This window comes from Embiotoca jacksoni, unplaced genomic scaffold (assembly GCF_022577435.1).
Source record: "Embiotoca jacksoni isolate LCO1_2020_lvr unplaced genomic scaffold, fEmbJac1.0.p SCAF_10, whole genome shotgun sequence".
Taxonomy (NCBI): Eukaryota; Metazoa; Chordata; class Actinopteri; family Embiotocidae; genus Embiotoca; species Embiotoca jacksoni.
In genome coordinates this window covers 5,677,839-5,702,230 of record NW_027185230.1, presented here as the reverse complement: position 1 = coordinate 5,702,230, position 24,392 = coordinate 5,677,839, and the positions used below count along the sequence as shown (strand labels likewise).

The 24,392-nt window shown below is 40.4% G+C and overlaps 1 protein-coding gene across 3 annotated transcripts in view; it reads left to right on the top strand.

The window, feature by feature from the left end:
- The window catches only part of plppr1 (phospholipid phosphatase related 1), an 81,795-nt gene that overhangs the window by 19,573 nt on the left and 37,830 nt on the right, over window positions 1–24,392 (top strand). Inside the window, exon 1 of one of the 3 annotated variants that reach the window (XM_069162587.1) lies at window positions 11,598–11,809. The exons of 1 other annotated variant lie outside the window; for it this stretch is intronic. The gene's annotated coding sequence lies outside the window, so the exon portion shown is untranslated. Of the gene's footprint in view, window positions 1–11,597; window positions 11,810–24,392 lie in introns of those variants that run through there. One more of the 3 variants, XM_069162569.1, reaches the window with a different exon arrangement.

The following is a 24,392-nucleotide window of genomic DNA, read 5'->3' as shown; positions in this document are numbered from 1 at the left end:
CAGTTCACCAACCCAACCCAGTGTGTGAGCTGTTCAAAACAGCAGTACATCAAAACACAGCAGAAATGTGTAAAAATAATGTTGGCCTCCTCAGCTCCAGTTCGTCCCTGTGTTGGTTTATACGGATGATGACAGTTGTTTGTCAGTTTTCTGTGTTCTGACAGCAGAAATACAGCACATGTTCTGGGGTTGGCCGTGTCACCTGTTTGTGAACACTCTCAACTCGAAAGTGGGAAGTTCTCAAATAAGATTTTTACCAATTCCCAGCTGCCTGAACGCACAGTAAACCCACGAGATACAATAACGTATCTGGTGTTGTGTTTAAACTAACCACCTCCTGTCTCCAGCTTCATTTTCATCAGACAGATATGAGAGCGGTGGGCTATTGATATTCTCATCTAACCTTTGGCAGGAAAGCGACAAAGGATGTTACCCAAAATGTCAAATTATTGTTCAAATGGAACACAGAGCCCTTGCCCCAGACTGAGACCATATGGACAGTATGTTTGTCGTGGGTATGGATGCTTTTTTATCTTTGAAAGCTCTTGACAAACTGGATGAATTATACTTTGTTTTAGGTCATTGTTCCCCTCCTTTTCGTTAACCTCTTTTATTTCTTTCCTTCCTACCCATCCCGTAGCAGTGCTTTAATTCCTCCTCTATCTTCTTCCAGTCCTCTTTCTCATCCCACTCCACTCCATGTCTTTTCTACAGTCTCCTCTTTGCTGTCTTCATTCCTTGCACTTTACACTTCACCACCATTTTTTATTTTCTCTTGCTTCCCACCCTTGTCTAACACTTACCTCTTTCCTATTCCACTTGTCCTGTCCCTCCTCTTCCTCTGTGTCATCTCTCCTCTATCTCCGCTGTACATTTCTCTTTCCCTTCTGTTTATCCCTCCCAACATTCCTCTCCTGCCGTATCACTCCCATCTCCTTTGCATCTCTCCAGTTTCACTGCTCATCCCCTCGTTGAATGTGCTTTTCTCTTCAAGGAGCCGAGCGCTCCTGCCCTGGCATCAGTTTGTTGGTTGCCACGACAACCTACCGAGCCAAGTTATTTATAGCAGCAGATCAGCATGAGTCCCACACAATACAGGCCATGTGTGGACAAATGTGTTGTTGTTGGTTTTTATAGATGTGTGCCAATGTATGAACTTTTCTGTCAGTGAAACAGTTATACCTAAAGACTAAAATATCAGCTCACGAATATGTCACAGTCACAATTTCGAATTTGTATTTTATGAAATAGCGATCCAATTTTTCAAATATATTTTCAAATTGTAACATTAATTTCTGATGCACTGCTTGTTTTCGTTAATTTTTAAGAATTAAAGGTGGATTAAAAATGCTGTGATCAGTCTTTTTATATTAACAATCAGTGCCTCCAGGAAATTGGGATCTTGCAATCGCAGTAATTAATGAAAATTTAAGCAAAGTTTGCAATAATTTTAGCAAAATTCCCATGATTTTTCTGCAAAAAATGCTGTTAACAGAAGAATAGAACTAAAATATTTACGTGATCACATATTACATATTATTCTTAATCAGGTACTGCTTAAAAACATGTTTTTTTCTTGACTAGATTTTTTCTAATTTCCGCAATTTTACCGCAAAAAAACTCACTTAAAACTCAGTAAAGTACATTGCAATTTTGGACCAAATCCGCCGCAAAATCAGACATCTTTGATTGGAACAAACACAAAAAAAAAATGCTATGAAATCTTGGCGGGACTGAATAATGAACTGAATGTTAATGTCCCATTGTGACCCAACTCTGAAGTTTTCCTAAACTCTTATGGGGCAAGTTAGCAACTTTCCTTGCTTTGGTTTTACAGTGCACAACCTTTATGCCTTGGTTCAGTCTCACTGCCTTAATTAGCACCATTTCAGATGCAGCAGGCTTCTCATCTGTATTCTTCCTTGCCCAATGCCTAGTGGCAAACACAGTTAGCGACTAGCTGGTGAAAATAGTGAAGCATTCAACTAAAGAGACAGACATCTTGTTCAGGAGCTGGTGGAGGCCAAAACAGAGGTAAAAGGTGAGTGAATATTGAGCTTATATTGATCCTGTGGAGATGACATTGACTCCAAATGAATGTTGTTCTGTGTCTTCCTGATGAGTCAGTGAGTTTGCTTTTCACTATAACATTTGCCCTATGTAATTTACAAGATTATTATGTGTCACTATTGTGCTCATTACTTGCTTCCACTGCCATTAGAGTAGACAATATATTAGTTAATGCAGGTTTAACTGAATCTGGCTAAGATGGCTCTCATTGTTGTTTTTTTTTTGGCTGAGTTTAGCCCAGGTTAAGTTCAATCCAGCTAAAAATATGAAAATACACCATGTTGTAACAAAACAAATTGCATTATGAATGGTACAGTGCCTGTCCAGTATAATGGATCCATCAAAAATATATTTCATCACAGTAAATGTCACAAGGACAGCAGCACACGTAAACGTTTGGGACAGTTTTGACCTTTCAAGGACTATCAGATTCACAGTTAAAAATGTTGTCCACTTAGTGTGCATAGTCACACTCACTTATATACATTCAACAAAACTTTTCGATAGTAAGAAGGATTTGGACGAATCTTCTGTGTTACTCACAACATCCCCACATCTAGCCTGCAACTGTTATAAGCAAATAAAGTAACTCTATACTGAATTGCATGAAACGTTCGTAGTATCCCATTGAAGGTAATGGCTGCTGGTTATTAATATCAAGTGACATTTTATCAGAAAGTAATAAGTGGATCTCAGGGGATATAATTGCTTTAAAGCAAACCACTCTTCTTACAGTACAGTACTTACTGTGAAGTTAATAGTCAACATCGCTCTCTATTTTCTAAAAGTACATTACAGGGTAGCTCCGGAAACAGACAGTAGTATATTTAAAACCTCCTCATTGTCTGGTCTTTGGGCTGTGCATGTGTGTGCGTGTGTGTGCGTGTGTGTGTGTGTGTGTGTGTGTGCGTGTGTGTGAATAGCTGTGTTTCCGCCATTGATTGCAGCCAAGGCCACTGCTTCACGGCCGGCCTGTTAGGTTACCATGGAAACGAGCCCACCGCTTAGGAGCCGCCTAGAAACTAAACACCCTCTGATCAATAAGCTTCTTGAATAACGGGGCCGTAGACAAACGCACACACACACACACACACACACACACACACACACACACACACACACACACACACACACACACACACACACACACACACACATGGAAATACAAAACCAGCAGTCTCAGTACAACTCTGAAGCACCATCAATAAGTATAGTAGCACAAATTTCACCTCTTATTCAGACTTTATACTGTACTGTGAGGAGAAAAAGAGCGAGAAAGAGTCTATTGAAACCCACTGAGACACTTAACTGAGTGCTGCAGAGAGGAGTCATGACAGCTGGCAAACTGCTGAAGAGAGAAATCTGGAGAGGTTTCACAAAATGTAGTGAAAAGAGCAGACACTCTGAAATAGATAACACACTGTGGAGACATTAACAATGTTAAAAAAAAAATGTTTCTGACATTAGTAAAATTATATGGCAATAGAATAAAAAAAAAAGGATATCACTTTCACTTTGTCGCATGAAAAACATCAGCGAATGGTTATTAAATAATATTATTATATATTATATAATAATATTAATAATGGTTATTATTAAATTAGGACTTTTGTCATGAATTAAAGGTTACTATTTAATTGAGGGACCTAAAAAACAACTACTTGGAAACTTAACATGATGTCTTTGGATTTGAAGGTATTAGAATGTGCCTACAGCATGAATACAGTGTCAATTGGTATTTGTTTTGAGATATTTACCTCTTTGGTCAGATTTGTTTGTTTTTTAGAGATTTATATGAACGTGTTGACAAGTTTTAAAGAGTTTAAAGTGAAGGCAATCAATCAGGCTAAAAACATTCTTCATGTGTGGTTCAGAGTCAATGTGCAGACTTTATTTATACTCAAATAGCCTTGATGTGCGTATAATCACACCTCTTTCTCAATAATTGTATCAGCCCGTCTGTCTTCACGTCCTCATTTCCACTGAAATATTTCACTCTATTCCATCTCGTCCTTTCCTGGTTTCTCCTTTTAGCAGAGTAGAGCTGGCCACATCATCCAAACTTTAGATGAGCATGATAAATATTTAGTCTCTGGTATTAATTAATTTTGGTATGTCATTATGCACAAGTGGGTTTGGTTATTAATAAAACACACTTTTCTTATTTAGAGTCCCTCCAGTCACCCTTTAACCAACATGCTTTGTTACACTGGTGAAATGCTATACTACATTGTTGAGTCTGTGTGAAGCTTCTTTGGCAGATGGAGGGAATAACAGCCGGCATACAGTATATGAGATGACAAGCTTACACACTGTCTGATGCAGTGAAAGCTGATATTCCTGTTTGTGTGTGTGTGTGTGTGTGTGTGTGTGTGTGTGTGTGTGTGTGTGTGTGTGTGTGTGTGTGTGTGCGTGCGTGCATGCGTGCGTGCATGCGTGCGTGTGTGTGTGTGCGTGTGTGTGTGCATGTGCAGTCCCTCGGGCAAGCATGGATATGGATCTGCAGCACAGGTCTGATAATCAAATGAATCCTGCAAGTAGGCTACTGCTTAGTTGAATATTGTACTGTTTTTCTTTTACATTTGTCAGGTGGAGCAATTTGAGGAGATATTCAACAAAAAAATGTGGATAAAATACAATAATTTTATACTTCAAAGTCAGTTGAGGTATTAGTGAGTGCTGCTGCTTTCAGTAAATGCAGAAGGAGCTGGGCAAAACTGGACAAACTGATCAATTTGATTGGACAAAGACTTACACATTACAGGTGAATAGGGTAAACATGAACTAATAGACATGACCATGGAGCTTTCCCAGATGATTACTAATAGTAAAATAAATATGTTTTTGTATTACAAGTTTTGTGAAATTTTGTATTTCATATGCAACTATGGCATTATCTAATTAAATAAGTGCTCATTTTTAAACATTTCCAAAACACATATATGAACATTGGATAAAGCCAGCTTTAAAATTCTTGCGGCATTTTGTTGACATATTAGAGATACATGTTTTTATAGTAGGGATTTTTGGGTATCTGTTTTTATCACTCTATAAATCAGAAAAGTAGCTAAATAAACACCTAAATTTGGATGTTGGATGTTTTTTTGCCACTAGTCTAAAAGAAGACAAGCGATAGACGCAACATAGCGCAACATTTCAAAACTGACAAGTATATGAAGTGTTTTTGCCTGCAGTGTCTTGCATTCAGTTAAACCCCAACCTCTTAACAAATGATGTCAAAACAATAAAAAAAAACGTATCTAAAGACTTAAGGGAAAAACCACCTCAGTAGTTATATAAAGCAGTTTCACATGAACAGGCATTTGTAGACTTAAATCTCTGCTTTTGTGTAGGGCTGTTGTCGTTAATTGCAGCATGGCTGGATCCACAGATTATTGTTCTTTATTTTGATTTTCCAGACCATATGACTACCATAACTTTACAGTATAATTCTTAGTGGACAGATATCAAACCGTGGTCCTGTTTTCTGCTCCTCCGGCCTTCCGTCCTTAAGGTCTGATGAGTCAAGAAGTGTTGAGGTGACCTTCTGCATACCACCGCTGTACTGAGCTGCTTCTGTTTGTGCTCGACCGTTTGTTTGAGTAACTCTGAACTGACCTCTCTCTTGTCCAGCAGCCTTTTCAACCCCGCAGGACTACAGTTGTCTGTAGATCCTCGCTTCGTCATTTGTCCGGGAAATGCTGCAACATCTGGCATAAAAAGTAAAACTTGGTTAAAAAAAAGAAATCTTTCATTTGCATACTCTAATTTAATTTGGCATATTCCCGACGAGAGTTAAACTTTTAAGCCTGTTCTCGTTCTTATGTATATTCTTATATACTTGCAGCCAAGGTATCTGTCATTCTCATTCTTCAGTGCTGTTCAGAAATGTATAGGTCTCAAACATAAACAGGCTTTGCTGTATAACCTTTATCAGGAAGATTAATCAACCGCATATTACATTTATAAAGAGGATGTGTCCTATAAATCACCCAATAGGAACAACACATTTATTATAGCGGGTAAACAGTTTGTGCTGAGAGTGCAATCAAAACACTAGTAAACAACTTGATGCATCTCTTTCCCACGGCAGACAGTCCGTTGGGAGAAACTTGGGAACCGCAGCTTTCCAAAATATATTCCTGCCCCCTGATGAGACAGAGACACTAATAGAATGAATCTGGCTTCCTGCACTATACATGTTTCACTACCGCTCCCTCTTTTGGAGCAGCTAAATGAAAAGATTGCAGTGTTAAGATTTGTCGCACAAAAGTCAAGACATGAACATTTCTTTTCATCGCTGATGACTCCTTCAGCTGGGCACGGCCACAAAAAAGCTTGCCTGCTAAAAATGTGAATGTCAAACTCGGCCTGAAAAGTCTAAATCAGTCAATTGTAAATATTTTTTTTTAGAGATAAGTATAACATATGTCTAACACTATGATTTAAAATCAATACAATCCGTCAATATAATCAATATATGTGAGAGTAACTACTCTCACTGGCAGTAATTACACTGTTGACACGCGCTGCAACCGACAGTGATGTCACTCATTAGTTTGTGAACTGACGTTATGAAGCCTCGAGTTTGGATTTTGGCCGTCGCCGTTGTGTTATTTTGGAGCCAGAAGTGACCATATTTGGATGAGCTGGGGAGGAATGAGCTGTAAATCTGACTCTATCTGACTCAGTACCTGAGGTCCGGCCCACCTATGGAGGAAACTTGACTGCACCACAGGGCTGTCAATCAAACAGGCACATCTCCAAAAATAACACTTTAGGCCTAATATTTCATTAATATCTCATTAATGATCATAATATGTAATACTTATTTTTTAGATGGACCAACAGAAAACTAATAAGAAGGAGGGACTTTACCAAATGGCACCAAATTGACTTGTGGAATTTTTTTTTTTATTGACTTTGTATTATTATGAGAAAAGTTGAATGGGAGTGGAGCCTTTTTGGAACCAAACCGTAGCGGCCCTCTGTGGTTTTGCAGTATAAGGCACGTCTGCATTGGCCTAATGTTTCAGACTTCAGAAGCTATGTCCACTTTTATACACAGTCTATGGGTATTGTCCATGGCTACGGCTACCGTTGTGTTTGTAAAACAATGGATACGTTATATTGAGTGTCAAAACCCCTGTGAAATGATTTGTTTTACAATCTGAATTCCATCCATCCATCATCTATACCCGCTTCATCCTGAACAGGGTCACGGGGGGGGGGGGGCTGGAACCTATCCCGGCTCACATTGGGCGAAGGCAGGGTACACCCTGGACAGGTCGCCAGCCTATCACAGGGCCAACACGTAGAGACAGACGGAAACAAAGACCATCCACGCTCTCATTCACACCTAAGGGCAATTTCTAGAACCACCGATTAACCTGAGGTGCATGTTTTTGGATGGTGGGAGGAAGCCGGAGTACCTGGAGAGAACCCAAGCAGGCACGGGGAGAACATGCAAACTCTGCACAGAAAGGCCCAGGCCTGGATTTGAACCCGGAACCTTTTTGCTGTGAGGCGACAATGCTACAATCTGAATTTGATCCATTCAATCTGATAACATTTGAAAAGTCTTGAAGAGTCACACGATTAAATTAGTTAGCCGTCTCAGCCGACAGAAGTCCAGCGTGCTCAGTATGAATTCATCCATCATGAGAACTCATTCAGCAAGCGCTTGAATGTACTATAGATTTATATGCACGTCAGGTTTTAAGTTGGTTTTTCAGACATACAAAACTTTGGACTCCTGCAGACCATTACTTTAGACTTGATTTCTCTTGTATAACATCATCCTGCTTACACAGTTACACACCTGCATACCTCAGCACAGGCCAACACAGCCACAGTAGAATAACTAGACAGATCCCATGTGCAATGTCTTGCTCAAAGCTACCTCGGCAGTTTTTAAGAAAGGCGTTTGCTTTTCCCCATCCCCAGCCAATTTTCCTTCAGTTCATCTAGGAGTTCATACCCAGAAACAGGCGTGATTGTCTTCCTCTGGGCTACCACTGCCCCCACTTAGTTCCAAAACACACCCCAAGTTTAGTACAAAATGGATCTATCCCCATTTTCAAACCGCTTTTAATTACAATTTGCGCTGACCACACATTTTTTTGACTCGACAGTAATCTCCGTTTTTCTGCTCAGTTTGGTTAATGTGACTGAAGGCCACAGATGAGTGACGAGGGGAGGACTAAAAAGAACTGCATGGGCTCAAAAAGCAGAGGATTAGGAGAGCGGGAGCCCGAGCATGGAGTGTAATGTAGCATGCTTGCTGAATCTAGATCACTGAACACACTAGTGTTTCTTTGGTAATTTCTTGTAGCAGAGATGGGCACTGTGATTTCTCTTCAATGTGTCTGTCCCAGTTACAGCATGAGCGCATTCACAGTGCTAAAGCTACACGTATCCGGGCCGCAGAGGTGGTCTTTCCTTTGAGACAAAATATATGATGTAAAAATTTAGAGAAACAACTCAATGGATAAAAAGACATCGTTGGATAGTTTCACGGGGAGTGAACCTTGAATCCTCGTGTAGATGTGCAACGCCAGAATTGTTCTTTTCTCCTAAACTGATCAAAATGCAACCTGGTCTATTTATATTATGTGTTGTCTATATAGTGATGATATCAGAATGCAGTCTAATGATCACTGATAAAACATTTGAAATTGGTCTATGCAGCTATGGTTTGAGCCTGCATGGAGCCTGAAAATCCAGTTTTGTTTACTAGAGGCGGAACAACACTCTATTGACAGGTAACAACCACCACAGCTAAAAACAATTACACGGAGAAACCTGTAAATCAACTAATAAGTGCTAAAAATATACTTAGAATTCTCGATAACCTACATTTGAAAATTCCTTTGAATACATAAGCAAAGGGGATATAAGCTCAAACACTTTGGGAAAATTGACTACTCGATGGATTTATAGTTGTTTGTTCTAGCTGATTTACAGCAGCATATTGCTATAAATATATTTTCTCAAGTTCCTTGTTAAAATGAGAAATTGTTTTTGTTAGATTAGTAAAGTATTTTCTTTTGCAGAGAAAAGTATCTTGTTTGACCAAGAAAACTTTCTTGTTTTCACAAGATACTTTTCCCGTGATAAAAGATAACATTTGGTAGAATAAGGTAACAGTATTTCCTCACAATTATGTTTCGAATAAAATTGTGTATTTTGTGACAAACACAAACTTGGCTTCTCCAGTAGAGATGCAGTGAACCGCAGCTGGTAATAGCCACATCTTTGCAATGATAAAAACATCTTTGAATTTTAGAAATCCAAATCCACCTTCTGTACATAAACTATCGAGGAACTGATCATATGTACATGTGTAACCATGGCAACACGCATGGGCGTCAGCACATAACATTGAGTCCTTGTACTTGGGTAGTTTCTCATTAACAGTGAGTGAAATGTGAGCACAGTCATTATCTACCCATATGATAAAGTACTCTCTTTGTCACCCTGTTCCTACCTGTCTCTTATTATTCATAACACGAGGTCCACTTACAGTTATTATCATCATTTCTTTATGCTCTGGAGTACATTTGGCACAAAACCTGCATAATTTAATAAGTATTTTTTCCTCATTATAACAAGAAAATGATCTCATTAAAAAAAGGAGTCATAAAATATCTGGTTTAAATCAGATATTTTTCTTGTAAAAAAAAAAAACGGAGGAAATAAAAATAATTACGCTGATTCATTTCAATGTAGTCTGAAAAGTTTTGGCCAATATCTAGTGGCTATCAGAGAAACCAGCTCTTCCACATCCGTTTTAACAATTAGTCCTGTCATAACTGCCATGTTATTTAAAAAAATGTCTTTAAATATCAACGCAATATCAAACGAGCCTGTAATCTTGACTAAAATTAGAATACATCTTTTATGAATGCTTTTTTTGCGTTTCTCATTGTTTTTAACTAAACGGCAAAACAGTGAGAGTTTATGTTTCACGGGTTACGCCTGTTTAGACATATGAGCTGAGAAAACAGACAAAATGTGTTGTGTTAGTGCCTTTCAATCGAAAGGGGAAAATCCTACAACAACCAGAATACTTTGCATCGCTCCCAAGGTTGCTTCCCTACTACGCTGCTATAGCGCGGGCCTCTCTGGCGCCGGCCTACAAGTCTGCGTCAATAGGCAACCGATTGTGACGTCACAACTTGTGAACTGCCACTCTGAAGCCCCAAATTCAGTATTTTGGCCGTCGCCATCTTGGTGTTTTGGAGCCGCAGGTGACCATATATGGACGAGCTGGGGAGGAGCGAGCAGTGAATCTGATGCTATCTGTCTGGGAACCCAAGGACACTACGCCCACCCACCTATAGCGGAAACCTGACTGCACCACAGGCCTCTTAATCTATCAGACACGACCCCCTAAACATGCTGCTTTTTAAGGCCTAATAGATAATTACTGACGGAAATATGTTCAGATGGACCGTCAGAAAACCGATGAGAAGGAGTAACTTTAGTGAATGACACCATTATGACTTGTGGAAAAAAATTTGATTGATATTGTATTTCAAAGAAGTTCAATGGAAGTCTTTGGAGCAGAAGAGTTTTTCTTTGGAGCCGACACCTAGTGGCCTTCAGTGGTATTGAACTTCATGGTACTCGTGCATCGGCCTCACTTTTGACAGACCCGGAAGCAACGTCCACTTTTATATACAGTCTACGGTCTGTCTACAGCAAGGGTTTGTGTTGAGGATCAGCTTGGTCATTGTTCACATAAAAGATGCTTATTCAGCTGGTTTGGTGGAGCTCAGCTAGGTGAATACATGTTATACTTTCATTTTGTCAAAGTGGATCACAGAAGAAAAAAAGGTTGGAGACCCCTGCAGACTCGGAGATCTGTAGATCATCGTGTACAGGTTCTGGTGGAGTTTTGCAGGCAGATGCAAAGGGGGATTGTCTATACTGGAGGGAAATGAGACATAATCACATGCGTCCCATTTAGAGAGCATGTTGAAAATCTTTGAAGTCACCCTTTAAAGGAGATGTTAGCATTTCACATGACATGATTTAGTTTACTGTGTTTTAATTCTTGACAAATTTCAAATAATTGCATCCTTGGATTTGATGTGTGTGTGTGTGTGTGTGCATTTTATCATTACCAAATCTAGTAGTCCATTTAATGGAACATTTTGAACCACATTATTTATGATAATAATAGCCTATATGGATTTCCACAGTAGTACAAAAGCCTTATTCAATGTCTTGGTACCAAGCAAAGATCCTCAGAATCCAATCGCTATGCAGCAACAGCCACAACTCAGAGAACCTTCCACCTGTGAACGTGTGGAGCACCATGAATATTCAGCGACCCCGAGGAGACAACCGGCTGCCTTTCTGAGGAAATGTGAGCGTTTCCATAAAAAAAAAAACAAAAAAAAACGTGGAGGTCTACAAGGGCAGGGTGGCAGGGAATATGCGGGCGAGACAGCCTACTTGCTTGTAACACACGGTCCCTACGCCGAATTACATACGCTCCACCGGAGCCGAGTACGCGTCTTGTCCCCGCCCCCCGACAAGGCACAGCATCCATCCTCATGGGCTCGCACGTTGCGTGATCCACATCACAAACGGAGAGAGCGGCGTCTTAGCCGAGCCGATGGAGTAGTAGTACTAGTAGTAGTAGGGGTGCTGCTCACGGCTTCCTTTCCTCCTCCTTCTTCTTTAATGGAGTCGCCTTTTCTCTGGATTATTGCTTCAACCCATCGCGGTAAGTGTTTGCGCTGCGTGCAGATGCCGTGAGGGGGAGGAGGGGGGAAGAAATAAGAGGAAACGGGACTGTGTAGCTATTGTCTGTTGCTGATGCAAGTTCGGACCTCAATCAAGTCGCAACGCAGGAGTCTTCTCATTTGATCCGAGCTTGTGATGAAGACTGCGTTTGTGAATTAACAGGATTTCTCCTTAGATTAAGTGGAGGATGTGTTGAAGATACTGTTTTAATGATTGCAGCGAATTGGCATTTTACAGACACCTGTCTCTACCAGCAACAGTGACCTCCCTCTGGCGCTTATTTACGCACACACAAATATGCATTTTTGTTTTAAACGTATCCATGTGCCTCGTGCGCCGCGCACCCCCCCCCCCCCCCCCCAACGATCACAGCAAACTGAGATTTGCGCAAATGTGCCGCCTCCGTTGCCGAGCAAAATGTGTTTCCAGTCCAGCTTTAACAATTTGGCCCGTCTCCCCGCCCCCCAACACCACAGGCTGGCGATTCCTCCTCAAACAGCCCCCCCCCCCCCACCCCATACACCCACCTTTAGACATGCAGTTGATGCCTTTCAGATCGCTGAATGACTGAAATCCCATGCTTATTAGAAGCCTTGATGAGCGGTGTAGGGTAACCTTGAAATTAATTCAGTGCTGCATGTATCATCATCCTCTCCTGATTGCCTCTTCAATCATCATATTCTGAAAAAGGATGCCATGGTTGTGCAGCCTTGGCCTGAGCTTGGATAAGAACTGACTACAATAGGCCACACACAGCAGATTAACCTAATTTATTAAGATTAGAATAAAAACATGTCTGACGTACTGGCAGGGCATCTTTAACCCGGGTAAATGTCTGTTCTGATCTTCTATAGCCTCATCACACTGTTGCTATTTTGCTATCACATAAGGTCAGAACGCCTGAGGATTGTATTAGCAGCCACAGTTTGGATGTGAGGCAATAGGGCCAATTAATATAGAGTAAAAAAAACAAAACCTTTAAAACTAAATTTTTTTGCAATTTTCAGCCCAGCAGCAGCAAACAAAAAGTCAATGTAGACAGAAGACAGTGGTGTCCTACTGTCAGAAAAAAGTGCTGCTTCTGTTGAATCACAGGCTGCATGTTAAGTAGTGGACACTATTTCCTGTCTGCCTGTATTCCCAGAGACAGGCAAATATTGCTTTTGCTTCTTGCTCCTCCTCACTGATTGTGTGCACGCTGCCATTTGTATTGAATCCTCCTCGTGTCCCGTGGCTGAGCACTGAAAATAAGGTAGTATCAGCCACCCAGGGAGAGGCACATATTTCTACCAGCTATTTGGAGCTGGAACCTGCTGCGAATTTGTGCGTTTGCTGTGTGTGTTTATATTTTACTGGTGTATTCACGCTTGTCCCCGTCATATATAACGGGTGAATAGTAGTAATCGGCAGACAGATGGCAGGTGACTGGGCATCAGGTGAGCCTTTCCCTGGCTGTCAGCGGGTCTCACCGAGTACAGGACACCTCTTGGCATAGACTATACCCACCCTGTCGTCCTTTATAAGCCACAAGGGTGCATTTATATGTGTGTGTCTGTATGTTATAGCTTTATAGTGGTCACATGCAAACATCTACTGCACACTGGAGGGTGCTTGCATGTGTGTGTTTTTGCCTTTCCTTCAAAGATGATGTCTCTGGGTTTTTTTTTTGACTTATGAGGAAAAACAACTGGCTGAGGTCACAATGACATAATTTGGCTGGCAATGATATACTGTAGTGATGTAGGCCTATGACATCAGCAGCTGCAAAAAGATTCTGATGTAGCGCTTCCAGGATCAACCCTCGTGTAACCTATTGTGATTGTTACTGTTGTCATCGTTAATTTTCTGTCACAGTTGAGGTCAATTTCACCTTTTAGCTGTCCTTATAATTAATCAAAGTGATAATTACACCAACATTTCAACATGTTTCTACTTTGATGTCTTGAGTTTGACCAAAAGGCGTCCAATTTTGTCACATTTTTAGTCATTTTTATTATTGTTAGATTTAGTGTAGTTCAGTTTAACAATGCCAAATGATACTTCATAGGTCAACTGCAGTTACCGTCTTGGGTTTCCTTTTCCCAATAAAATGTACAATCCTTGTGCCCTCTGCATGATTCAGTCAGTCATCTGTGACATTATGCATTGCAGGGAAGCACTCTAGCCATGTCCGGTTTTTTATAATAAAGCTGCACTACAGGCTCGATTTCATAGCTAAAATATGCTTGCACTATCATCCTAAATCTCCAGGTGAAGGGAGAGGAGAGTGCAGCTCGCAGCAGAGAAGGGCATCCCGTGATATTTGTCAAAATGAAATTCAGCTCTGGTGTGTGATTTCTTCCTCACATAGCAAGTGATAAATCAATATATACATGTTAAATTTAACATACCTCCTGACCTGTAGTGAGTGATTGCACAAGGACACTTGCTGTAGGTTCCAATGACCACAGATGTATGTCCCAATATGTGAAACTAAGGATGTCAAAAATACCAAGATGTCCCACTATATCTGGTCATGTTTTGCAGTTTGCAGGCCAGCACGCTACTCTGGCTGTTCAGACCCACAATCATATGCGCAGCACAATATACATCATGTCGACTGAGCTGCCGAGAGAGGTGGTGGTGCAAAGGCTCCGCCCGGTTGCAATTCACAAAAGAAAGACGAAGAAGAGGCATTAGGAAGGAGAGTAACGTGAAGTGTACCACTTGTTCCAAATAGCATCCTTTCTCCTTTTATTTCAAATGTCACAGAAAGGATCATGATGGGTTTGACCAAGAAGGTCAAAATTCAAGGTGGATTTTTTTTTGACAAAGTAGTATGTCCCAATTGTATGCATACTACTTGTAACAGTACATACTTTGTAAGGGTGGCTGCAGTATGTACTGTAAAAAGAAAAAGTATGCAACTCAGGCTGTTTAGAATAAGATGATTCTTTTGTTTTTTGCAATTCTTTGCAGAAAAAAACACCACCAAGCTGTGATGATATACATGGAGAACATCATCTTGTGGCAAGGTGGTGCTCCAAAATGTGTTACAAATAGAAATAATTACAGGAAGACACAATAAAATGCTTTATGTTGTTAAAAAAAAAACAAAAGCAGGCGCTTGAATTGTGGTGATGCTGCAGAAAGCAATGACCTTTGAACTCACGTCTGATATCCAGCGCCTCCTCCACTCCACACGAGAGACTCACTATTGATCACATGCAATCGCACACGCGCTATATATATGCAGGCGTGCCTCACACACACATACCCATTCTATCGTCCATTGCAAGCAGGTATTTGATTACCACTACATGTTTGGGGGGAGTGTTATTAGTGCAGTAGGAGGGTGGGGGGGGGTGGCCTGATTGGGCAATAGAGCTGTCACTGTGATGTCTCTGGGGAATGACTGGCTCCTACAGGCTGTGATAAGGCCTGCCTCTGGAGATTGAGCAGCCCTGCCCTCATCTCAGAAGGCTGATACACACAGGTGATTAGGTGTCAGATAGGAAGAATGATAACACCGACGATACTTCATGAATATTTTTGCCTGGTTTTGCCAATAGCCAGACAATAGCATGTCAGATATTCTTATCATTCCAGTTAGTGAGAATGTGACTGTAAGTTGACGTGCCTTCTAGGACCTAAAAAATGAAGCCAATGCAGAAGTTCCTTAAGATGTAATACCACTGTGGGCCACTAGGGGTTTGGTACAAAACTGCTCTAGTTCCATAGACTCTCATTCAACTTCTCTCATGAAATACAAAGTCATAAAAAAAAAAAAAATCCACAAATCATTATGGTGTCATTTACTAAAGTCACTCCTTATTAGTTTTCTGACGGTCCATCTGAAAATAATTCCATAATTTATTAGATATTAGGCCTCAAGAAGCTGTGTTTTGGGGGGTGTGTCTGTTTGATTGACAGGCCTGTGTTGCATTCAGGTTTCTGCTATAAGTGGGCGGGGCGTAGTGTCCGAGTCAGAACCACTGCTTGCTTCTCCCCAGCTTGTCCAAATATGGTCCCTTTTGGCTCCAAAATACCAAGATGGTGACGGCTGAAAAGCCGAACTCGAGGCTTCTTAATGGCAGTTCTTAAACCAATGGGCGAAGTCAGTTGGTTGCCGCTTGACACAGACTTGTCAGTTGTTGGCCAGTGCCACAGAGGCAACAGTCAAGCCTATAGCAGCAGAATAGGGAAGCAACCTAGGGACTGATTGCAAAGCATTCTGGTTGTTGTAGGATTTTCCCCTTTCGACTGATAGGGACTAACACGACTTACAAATGAACTTTATACCACTTTATAGGTAGTACTGGAGTACTGGAATATATATCATGTATTCAGCCTAAAAACACCAAAAAGTAGATATGATTTTTGATGATTTTTTTGTGTCGCTCAGTCCTACTGGATACACAGTATATCTGTTTTGGGAAAGCTGCTCTAACTAGCAGGCTTTTGTGTTTTATGGGTGGCATAAAGTGATAGCAGCAGCTCTATCTCACATGTCCTCATATGATGCATAACCAAAACTAAATGACAGACATTTCTCTGCTGCCTTAGCTGCTCTAATGTTTTTGATTAAGAAAGTACTTGTGAATTAAATGATGCAAGGATGATGAGAAGCTATTGTAGCTTGATATTGTAGGAATATTCAGAAATCTGAAAAGTGGAAACATTTCTTTATCTCCTGCTGGGTCAAGAGGGATGGTTCTGATCGTTCTTATGAAAAATAGCTGAACACTCAGAGATCAAGAGTTTGTTTGATCTAAATATAGACTGAAATCTGGAGATGTAACAAGGCAGTGTGAGAAATAACTTGCACAGTGTCATTGAGCATTCAACACATGGAGTGAAAGCACATGCCGAAGCCTTGGAACACTTTTGAAAAGAAATGCAATTCCCTAACTTATAAATTTAGATTCATTAGACTCATGCATATGCAAATTTATCTGAAGCAATTGTGGTTGTTGACCAATGAACTCTCAATTAAAAGTCAGTAAGAAAACCATAAGCAATCAGAAAAGCAGTGACCTCATTAATCTGTCATCTTTCTGTTTGTTTAGCTGTAGGGTAATTTGTGTGACAAATAAGTCACAGAAAATTAACTGTGTCAGTTATATGACAGTGTAGCCGAACTGATCAAGGCTATGTTGACATTTAAAAATGAGCCAGAGACAAATACCACTTTGCTAAATCAGGAAAAAGACATGAGGGTGAAACTCAGGTTAGCAGCTGAGGAAAACCCAGTGAAATGTGGAAATACAGAAATGTGTTTGAAGACTTTTTTCACACAGTTTTCACGTTTTTTTTCTTCCAGTTAGCAACGTCTGAAGAAATTACCTTAATATATTTTTGGCTCGTCTCTGCTGCTTCTTCATACGTGGCTTCTCTTCCTCATGTTCTCACTCCAGGGGAATGTTTTGTTTTTTCCTTCTTGAGAGGTTCTGATTTTTGTTCCAAAGGACATTCCTGGTCTTATTTTATGCCTAACTATGTGTGTCTGATCTCATGCTTCTTATCTTCTTGTCTCTGTGTCTGACATTCTTATGTCCTCTACTCCAGATCATTGGGGAGCGTTGTGTCGATTTTCCAGCTGAGCTCCTCAGATGTGAATTAAGATGTGACTTAAAGATTTTGTTCTTAACACGGGCACTTTTAAATTATGCATTTGTGTTATTATCTTTACTCCCTTAGTTTATTACATGTATTTAATTGTAAAAGGGAGTTAGCCTGGATCTGCCAGACTGTTGCCCAGAGTTTCATATTTCTTCCCTGTGATTATAGTCTGGAAAGCCTTTCCATGTATGCGTCCGGACAGTCACTCTGAAGGGCGGACTAATCAGTGACCAGTGTGGCCCAGTGTAATGAAGTTAAAGTTAAGCCTTTTTTTCTTGAATGTAATCGCAGTGGTGGTAGAGTTTTGGTGCATACGGTGGTCACTGTCGAGTGGTTAAGGGCTGCTCCAACTTTCAAAACGACTGGAATTGATTCCCAATAAAAGGTGACCGGACCTATATGTCCACACAGGGAATTTCTGCTAACACCCAAACCCTGGAAATTATTCTTATTCTGTTTGCATCATTTCAAACTTGAGTAGCTTGAGTACCTCAGCTGAATGTAAGCTATAAGCATCTTTAGAAAATATAAGAAACAGTCTCTGTCTTTAAAATCCATATACTGCATGCTGAGCTCTAAAAATAACTTTCCACATGTGCAAATAGCAAGTATGATAAATGGAGGCACAGAGAACTGCAGCTACCATTAAGAGGAGAAACCATTTGTGAACTCAAAAATAATCTCCGAGAAGAGGCAGCAAAAGTTCTTCCTTCCCAAATGAACCACCTCCTTGGTTTCTGCTTCACCTTTTCTTCTTTTTCATCCTCTGTGTCCCCTCTCACATCTTCTGTGTCTCTTTCTCTTGTTTCTTTCAGTCTGTCTGCTGTGAGTCAGCGTCCTGCCTCATGTTTAGTTCTGGAGGGAGATAGGAGAGGATATATGACAATGTTACTTCATGTTGACACGGTTATGTGTGTGTATATGCATGCCTATGTTTTACAGTCCTCTAAAGGACTCCCATTAATGTGAACCGGGTGTGTTCAGTGGAAGGGGCGATCTTTAGAAGTTGTACAGATTTGTCAACAAATGCTTTGGGAGCAAAGTAATACATTTTATTCTGTACAGTTTAAAACAATAAAAAAATAGACTGATTTTCCAGGAAGCACTTTTAAGGGCTCTACAGAGGAAGATTGAAAAATGACTATTAATAGCAGCAAAGATGCTCTGTTGGCAAGAGTGTTTGCCATGGGACATCTTGCTTTTTGTGTCCGCGCGCCGCAGTGTCGTGAGCAGATGAGGATGAAGAGGAAAAGCAAAATGAGATCTACATAACCCGTTGACCATGAAGCATTTTTCTTAGTTGTCATTTCAGAACAAAGCAACTCATAAACAAGTTGTATTGGGGAAAAAAAAATTCAATGTCAGCATTTTTACCATCCAAAACAATCATGCCCACGTTGGCATGTTTCAGTGCAAAACATGTTTCAGTTTTCATAAAAAAAACAAAACAAAACAAAAAAAACCCAGTTAAATGTGAAAGCAGTCGTGATGAGCCCAGAGATTTTGCTCAGCTTCCTTCAGGTTTTCTGAACTTTTTTGTGCTGGGTTTCAGCTTATCGTTACTCATTACTGCTTTGATTCAGTCCTACTGCTCTCACAGCGTTGTTTTACAGGTTCATCACAAAACAGCAGATACACACAACAGTTAGTATCTATCTGTTCAACACATTGGAACATTTAGCAGTTATAGAAGCAGATATTTCCCTCAAGAGTTGGTGGAGAGCGGGAACGGAGCTAAAAGGGTGGTAAATATCCACCTGTTCTTATTCCCTGGGTGTCAAATACTTAAATTTTGTCAAAGCTATTGGTGTCAGAGAGATATGCACAAAGTGTCTTTAGGCGTCGGCACTGTGATGATGAGGGCTGAAGAAGAAGGTCATGTGATGGAGTAGAAAGAGTTGCATCACCACTGATGGCACTAACTTTACTCGATTCCACTTGCTTTCGGTATCCGGTATGTTTCTGGATTTTGTTTTCCACTGGAGATAGTACTCCTTCAAAGCGATGGAGTTAATGTAGTGACACGCATGAAACTGATGTGACGTCATTTTCAAAATTGCTCATGAAGTTCAGTGTGTGTCCTTTGAACTTCATGTTGTGAGAACAGCTCCTCAGGGACGAGCTTTGCACTCAACACTTCCTTGTTTTCAGGTGGGCAGGGCTTGTGGGAGGTGATACTAAAAATAGTACCAGGAACAAGGTGCTATATACCAACCACGGACAACGGAAAACAAAAAAATAAAAGTGAATGCCGGTACTGTCAGTGGAGAAAGGGTGATAGTCTGCATTGTAAGGAGTTCGGAGGTGGTCGGATAGAACAAACAGAGCTTTCACCCAGGAAACAAGAGTTTCAGTCTGTATTAAAGCATGAGTCTACATTCATTTTTTTTTTTTAAGTAACGAGTAAGTTACTCGTAACAAAACATATTTATATATAATGTAACCTATGTGACGTACTAAACCTTACAAACTCAAAATTACTTAATTTCTCCCAATCCATGATGTTATTCTAATCCTAACCAAGTAGTTCTGGTGTCTAAACCTAAGGCACATTGTGCATGCTGGAACCACATTGCAGTATTTGACATCCTGGGATGAGAGCAGATTGTAAATATTGGACTAATATCTACCAGGCGGCCAGAAACATGTCTCTACATGGATGATAATGTCACTGCATAACTATAGGATTTGTGAATAAGCAGCTGTTTGTGAACAATTCTAAACTTAACTTAATTGCAATGTTATTCATTTTAGATTTCATAAAATAGAAATGGTAAATGTTAAAAAAAATAAAGTTCCAGTAGCACAAGGTAACACTTTAAAATGACTGGTCTTGTATGATCAAGGTCCAAAACAATAAAGTATTTTATTTACATTGAAAAGCTGATAATCCTCATATGTGACATGCGGAAGGGTCAAATATTTGTCCTGATAAACTGTTTGTTTAAACAGTACAGATTTCTAGGTTGGCGCATTAACCTAAAGCTTGTTACTTTATGTGTAGAAGTTCAAACTGTTCAAAAGTCCAAATAGTTCAAACTGTTACCTTTTTGAAATCACTACATTGAGGAAGCTGCTGCAGCTTCAAAATCCCGGCATTTGTAGGAATTCAACAACGGATGCAGCTCCGTTCCAGTGCAGGAGAAAAGGCCAAATCAGGGCCACACCAACAGCATGTCGGCAGCGATAACAGGAGGTAATATTTCATTTTACCATGCTCAGCTTCCGACTCCCAGCTCTATCGCAAACTCTGTCACTGTGACAGTCAAGTCACAGTGAGGCAGTCATCACAGCGAGGCTGAACAACTGAGCAGGAGACCAGGAGATGGTCAATCAGATAGAATATTTCCGGGCTCAATATTTCACCCTCAGCCCTCGCTGTCTCTGAGAGGAGAGCAGTCACGTCTAGACAAAGTCATCACAGGCGAGTGGCTGAGTGGAGGAGATACTGATAAATCCTGACAAGGCCTGTAGGCAGCTCGTTTGATGAGCTCGCCTCTGGGAAGACGATCTGATCACCTTTCATCCGACTGTAATTAACAGGCTCCCGGAATTGGAAGAAAAATGTTCCTTGGTTCTGATCTTTGGAATGTCTTTTGAAACGGTGATGTCCTGAGGCACCGGAAAAACGAGAAATCACGTTCAGACTTTACTGTGACTTCATCCAATTTTTCAGCGCTGTGACTTCTCAGAGGCTGTTGGTGAGGGAGAATAAAATGGATGTGGTGTAAAGTCTTTGACATTGAGTGCGCCCCCCCTTACATTTCCTGATTCGAATCATCTGTCACAGAGCCCCCAGTAAACTCATCAAGTTCACAGTCCAGCTGTCAAGTTGCCAGTTTTTTTGTTTTTTTTTAATCTATTCTGTCTGCACTGTTGCCCACAGACCTGCGCAAAATAGAAGCTTAGGCTGCACAGTGTCTTCCTCAAAAATAGAGAAGTCCCAAAAGATTTAGTGTTGAGGGACACTTGGAGCATTAAGAGTACAATCATTTTAATCAAATCACAAGTTGTCCTTGGGCAGACACTTTTTAATGTCCTAGTGGTGAATTGCAGTGCACATTGCTGTACCTTATATATGTATTAGTTTCCTCTGGTGTCACTGAGTGTCAGAGAAATAACTGATGATGACATTAAAAGACTGCATAAACGTCTTCTCTCATAGGGACAGGGAGAAACAGGAGGCAAAAAAAAAAGAGACTCATGTTGCATAATACAGGAGGGTATGAATAGCAGCTACTGTGGGGGGGGGTAAACATCTCTAACATAAAAAAACTGAGCGGCCACAATACATGGAGTGGGACACAACCCCGACACACCTAAATCCTAACACTCCCACGTTTACCAAGGGTTCTTGTTTGCTGGTTTGTCTTGTGGTTAAGACTGCGACTGCAGTGCCTTTGGTTAGACTTTGACTTTGATACTCTCCCCCCCTCCCTCTGCTGCTTTTATACTGCTTCCTTGAACATCTGTATGATCAGCAGCAGCGGGATAGCTTTAGAAATTCATGATACAATCTCATTTAATAAAACAAAATCCTGTCAATGCTTTGCTTGGCCTTCAAACAAAAAAACAAACCCTTCTTTTTTTTTTCTGGTGATCTTGGACTACTTACTTACCAAAACAAGCAAATTCACTAAAGTTAATTTGCGCCTAAACATAAAATGTAAATCTTCAAAATGCAGTTAATTAAACAAATTTGTGTTTTTGACTGTATTGTTTTGCTCTTTGATGGATACTGATTTTTTTTTCTTTTTTTTTTTTTTAAATTGAAGTTGTGATATAGGCTACAGTACAGCTTGGTGTAGTGGTTCTCAACAAGTGGGTCGCAGACCATTTTGAGTGGGTTGCAGATGTGAGCATGACAAAATGTAAAGTTGAGAGAAAAAAGCTCAAACGTTTACTTAATCTACAGCATCTCTACTTACCATGATGCAGCATGGAGTAGCCGTTTGCTGCCAGGGTTGTCATAGCAGCAACGACCAAAGCTGGCATTGTTGCATCAGTAGTTAGCTCTCATTTGAGCATTTGCACGCAGGTTTAGGATTTACGCCTTTAATTTAAGAGAATTCTTCCTTTTTCATGAATATTTCATATTCAGTGATTATATATATTCTTGAAACTTGAACAGCATCGCCAATTTAAACTGGTTTTAGAAGCATGTGTCCATGTAATTCAAGATTTGTCTGCCTTTTTTGTAAGTCACTGGGTTTGAGCCCTTGTTGCACTTACTTTTGGTAGTGTTTTGATAATTTCCTGTTCGAAGGCATATTGTGTTACTGCACTACGCTTGTGAAATAAATTTTAGTGGCTCAAAAATTTGAAAGAATTGGGTCTCAACTCCAGATAAAACGTTGGTCCTGTGGCTGGATCAGTGGAGAACCACTGGTATCTTAAGTACCCATAATGCATCAGTCTGTAAAAAAAAAATACACCCTGTTGCTCATTACTACTGAATGTACAGGGAGCTATTCAATAGATTACAGAAGAATTCAAACACAAATCTAATTTACCACAAAGATAAAAAAGAAAATCACAGCTGGCTACATGAAGTGTTTCCATTTGACTGACGTGATGAAATCACGGTTCAGTGGTGTACGGTGCAGAAATGATGAATAATTCAATTTCTGTTGGTGGTTTTAGAGAAATTAAAAAAAAAAAAAATCACCTCACATTTTCAAGTATCAGATGTGTAAATGTGATTAGTATGGTCGTTTATTTTTGGGAGGCTTTTTACTATAGTACAAGTATGACTATTACATTTCCTCTCTGCAGTTGATGCTTCTCCACCTGCCATAATCTGAAAAGTCACTGAGTCACTGGAGGCTGATGATACTGTTAATGTGCACTGAGATGGATTGCACACCTCTCTAGCAATAATGTGGTTTTTTTTCAGATTTTTTTTAGACACATAAGGCTTTCAGGTGGAAGCCTGCAGTATTATTGAAATAGGAGACCATCCACAGACTGGAAAACCTTAGTTCAATCTCACCTGACAGCTACTCTCACCACTGAAGTGTCCTTGAACAGGAGAGTGAATCCCTTCCAGCTCTGCAGTGACACTGTGCTGAGGTTCGCACTGATCTTCCTACAAGAGAGGACAAAGATAAATTGCTACGTTTTTCTTAGCAGGTATATATAAGATGCAGCAGCTGTGCTACCTGCAGTCGCACGTTCACAGGTGCAAAACGATTTAAGTATCACATGGTGGGGTGGCAGGTCTCTGTGCTGATTCGGTGTTTCATATACATACATTTGTTTTGCTGACGCTCAAGTGAAACAACCGTGAGAGCTGTGAGACCGACTATCAGGTTGTTGCTATTTAATGTTGTCTTGAGTAGCCTGGATTGAGCGGTAAATGAGATTGAACAGGCACTTAGGGACTGATTAGACCTGCCAACATCACGTCTGCTCAGTGAGATTGAAGTGTTTGGTTTCAAATTGGGTTGAGAGTTGGGATCAGTGAAGCTTCGTGTGAGGTTTTCTTTTAGCAGAAGGGACGTTTTCAGTCACTATTTATAATACAGCAAGTGCAGCAACTATGCTGATAGTGTTGGGGATGCAGTTTTCTCCTAAACGACCAACCGTGAAGGGGTAACGCAGCTTAATAAACTCTTCATGATAAGCAGACACTAGTCTGTTGTAACGAATAGGAGGGGAAAATTATTTTTTTTCACTTGGAGTTTTGATTTTTAGACTCTCTTAAATATCTGTATAGCTGCATGTAGTCCCGGTTCAGTTATAATAGAGTGTGACCACAGTGTTGGACCTCGGTATTAAATGTCATGTCCTGGGGGTTAGTCCATCACAATCAAAGGGCCTACAGGGGGACGTGCGGCTACAAAACAGCTTGTGCCATGGTGGAAAATGCTCTCAACCAGGCTAATTAGCTTTCAAATTTGTCCAAACATGTGTGTTTAATTGAAGATGACATGTTCAGGGAAGTGAAATTATAGCCTCTC